Raw genomic sequence first — 4,159 nt, 5'->3', positions numbered from 1 at the left:
ACCCACCCTGGCACGGCCCTGGCACATCCCCCAGTCCTGGCTCTGCTGTGCCTTTGCTCCTTGTGCAATGGGCACAGCCAGGGCTTCTACCAAGGGGGCCACGGGATATGCCCTGATGGGAACTTTTTTAGCATTGTTTCCTCCTTGTTGATCCTTTAATTGGCTAAAAATTGGATGGTTTTAGTTAAGTCTCCTCCAGAAAGGAGTGACTGGTCTTGAAAGCAGGTTCTGGCCCGAGAGGAAGGATTTGGTCCCTTCAGCCCAGCCTACAGGGCTACAAATAAACCCCAAGGCCCAAATGTGAGGAGGGGAATCTTTCCCCTGGGGAGAGGTATGTGTGACGTGCTCATCCCGCTGGCATCCACACACCTAATCCTGCAGTTGTGCTGAGTAAAGGCCAGTTCTGGACCAGACAGAGGTCCCCAGGGAATGTGCCCTTTGCAAGTGGCTCCATGGGAAACCCCCACTGTTTTCTTTATGTCTTTTAAGCCTACAAAATCCTAGTGAGGTTGAACTAGATGATCCTTTGTGGTCCATTCCACCTTGACTTACCCTCTCATCCTAAGATGCCTAATAATCTTCCTTCTATGAAATCTACTGAAATAGAAAAGTTGTGTGATAAAAGAAAGGGAAAGAGAATTTTTATCAATCAAAAATGATGAAGATTAGAAGACAAGTCCATTTCCTATACTTTAGGATCTCTAAATTCACCCAAAGAAGCCTTTGGACTTTACAGAAACCTTTTATAATACAGAGACGACCCATCACTTACGGATGTAGCTGCAAGGCTGAACTACTTGCTTGATCTAATATTTACCATTTACCTATAGTATCAGTTACCAATTCTGATCTCATTTTCAGTTCCAATTTACATCAGCTGACATCATCTCCAGTGAGAAAGCTTACTGCTGCTTAAAGTTACAGCTCTGCTGACTGAAGGATGTCTGGCCAGTAAGACCAAGTTAGCTGATCCGTCCTGTGCTTTACTGAGATCTACACTTGGTCCTTCTACTGGCTTTGCTACTCTATAATGGCTAAACCATTTCCCTTACAAACAACATTGCAGGCAAGAAGTGCTTCTGCAGTGCCAAGTGGTGTAACTGGGATGAGAATCCAGCCCAGTTAGACAGAGGTAAGAGGGCAGCTCCCCAAACCTGCCGCCAGTGCTTTTCCCGGACTGTTTCCGATCCCAGGGTGTGGTGAGTGGGGCGGGGGAGGACAGATTTCACAGACAAGCTCCTGCTTCGAGGGGGAAAGGGAGATTCAGATTCCTGGCTGTTTTTAGGCAGAGATTTGTGAATGAGCCCTGCTTTTCCTTGAGGGAAGAGGTACTCATGCCAAACCCTTGTGCGGAGCAGGGAAGGCTCGGTTGCGAAAATCCTGCTCTGCCTTCCCAGTCTCCGCTCCTTCCCAGAGTGGTGGGTGGAGGGAAGGGGAAGGAAGAGAGACAGCAAGGAGCAGGTGAGCACAGGTCGCCTGTGCATGTCCAAGTCTTGCTCCTGCATAGTTGCAGCGTGATCCAAGGTGGATCTCATCCTGGGTCCTTCACTTCAGCCTTTCCCGATTGAAGGGGCTCGAGATGCTCTGTGGGGTGTCCTGGCTTCCAGCACGGCCTGTGAAGAAATGTTTGCGTGGAGGTGTGCTCAGAGGGAATGCAAATCTGTCACTCTGCTGCTCAGGCCTTGACTCACCCACTGCAGAGGTGGCTATTTCTGCTGATCTGACATCAGGTTCGCTGCAGCCCAGCCAAGCAACTTTTGTGCGACCCCCTTCCGAGAGGAAGGAGCAGACTTTCCATTCCTGATTTAGTGAACTTTTTAAACTACCCGGGACTGAAATATATGCTGGGTGAGACAATGAAGCTCATGTTTGGTGCTGATCCCTGCATGGTGCCCTGGAGAACACCTCCTGTTTTGGAATGTTTCCTATTGACACACGAGATAAAATAACCAGTTTGGCCCTGGAGGACAGTCTGCTGCAAGAAATAAATGTAACCTCATCTTACTGTCATTTAGCACAGCTTGGAAAGCTTTGAAACTCAAGCATTAAGTATGAGGCTTGAATTTCCAATTCCTTTCAAGCTTCTCACACACAGAAATGTTTATTGTAAAGTAATTTTCTCGTGGAATAATTTATCTTTTATTCCTGCACTTCTCTGTTTTGATCCCACGCAGCAAAGCAGGCAGTTGGTGCGTGAACAATTCAACCCTTTCCTCCACCTTCCTTTGGAGGGGTCACAGCACGTGGCACAAATGTGACCTCATGTCTGCCATGGTAAACGGGCACAACCAAGTCTCTTCCCTTCGCAGGGCGAGCGAGGGCAGGGGAGGCGCCACGACTACCCTAAGTCACAGCAGGTCAGGATTTGAACTGGAAACTGAATCCCCATGGATTTTATTTATGTTTCCCTTAAGCACAAACCTTGTCTGTGCGTGTGCAACTTCTGCATTTAAATATTTAATTCTAAACCCTGGCTCACAATTGTTCAAGGTTTGAAGTTTCGACGAACAAATCTGACCCAGAAAGATGCTCCGCAGTGACATGGGGCTCCTGGGGGAGGCCAGACCCGGCTCTGTAAGGGAGGCACCAGTCTCTGCAGGAAGGAAAAGTGCCAAATAATCAAGGAACGAGGGTTGTAGGGCTTATTTGTGGATGCTGGTAGGGACATGGGACAGAACAACCAGCTGTGGGGTTCAGGGTTGTGCTTTCCCCTTGCAGAATTTCATCCTGCCCAGCACTGTCCCAGGCAGGCTGGGGATGGAGGTGCACATCACCCAGGATGGAAATGAGTCTTCCTGTACATGTCACCAGTAGTAAGACCTCTAAATTAGAAATGAACGGAACATTTTTTTTGCCTAAATCCTCCATGTTGTTTTAAAAATCCCAAGTGCTGCTTTAGCTTTAAGTGGTTCTTATTTACCTGCCTGGTTCTAGCTCTGGAAACACCCACAGGACAGGCTTTGTCTTAAGCAGTGCAGGCCCTGGTAGGAATGGTATTATGAGCCTCCTGTGTAAAGGTATGGAAACAATTTTAGGATTAGGGACCAGCTGAGTTTCTATTTCAAATTAAAATCCTATGAGAAAAATGTTTCTTTTTGCTCTTTCCAGTCTCTGCTCTTTCCAGTCTCCTGGGGAAGACTGAAATATCATCTTTCCCTCCACGGGTTAAAGACATTTAATGGATTTGGGGAATTCCTTCCTAACACCAGCCTGGATAAAAATAATAGTGTGATAAAAATAACCCAATGCCATAACCCTGACACGCTCCACGTGGCATCTACAGGATCCTCTAAGATTTTCCACGGAAATAATTTCCTATAAGAAACTAAACCCTTCAAACAGCTTATGTCTGGATTAATGTTTCTATTTCTCTTTAAAAAGTTGCTCTATGCCTGAAAATGGAAGTTTTCTGAGTGAAGCTGGAAGCAGTGTCGTGTGGAGTTGTTGAGGTCACCATCTTTGCACCATCTTTGGCCTCCTCAAGAGGTGACCGTAACTGGTGATGATGGCACTCCTTGTGTCCACATCTTTCCAAAGGGAGCAAAACACCCATCAGGCTTCTCTGTTGCAAAGCCTTGGTGCTGCTGAGGAGCTGACATTGCTCTGGCTGAGTGTCTCCTCTCCTGGAGACCTGATGGCTGAGCAAGGAAAAATTGTGAATCCTGGGAAATGTGGCATGCTGGGTGTATTTAGGTAACCCAAAGCGCACGTGGTGCTGGTCTGGCTCTGCTGCCTGTGGCTGCTCGGGGCAGCGGCCACAGGAGTGGCACAGTCCTTGCGCAGCGAAACACAGGGGAGGAACCAGTTCAGCCTTTGGGCTTTCATCTGCCTGCGAGTCAACACCCTGATTTTTCGGAGAAACAGGATGTACGAGCCCTCCCACTGACATGGTAATTAAGAGGGAGCCTTCCACAGAAATGCGAGTGCCAGGAGCTGCTCCTGAACTGATTTGTGTGCAGGATGAGTGGAGATGACCCAGTGATTCGCAGCTCCCTGCCAGGAGCCTGGCTCCCCACGGTTTGTCTCCTTTTGAACCGAGCAACCCATCCAAAAATGCCAAGTTGCATTGGAATGGCAGGTACTGCTTTGAAACACTTGTTTCTGCAGGTAATCCATAGAAAGCCCTGCCTCCTAAGCACAGGAAAAATGTGATGCATCC

Source organism: Empidonax traillii, unplaced genomic scaffold (assembly GCF_003031625.1).
Source record: "Empidonax traillii isolate 1590-97213 ecotype Southwest subspecies unplaced genomic scaffold, ASM303162v1 scaffold518:size600044, whole genome shotgun sequence".
In the NCBI taxonomy this organism is placed as follows: domain Eukaryota; kingdom Metazoa; phylum Chordata; class Aves; order Passeriformes; family Tyrannidae; genus Empidonax; species Empidonax traillii.
The sequence above is the reverse complement of the archived record's forward strand: the minus strand, read 5'-3'. Positions refer to the sequence as shown.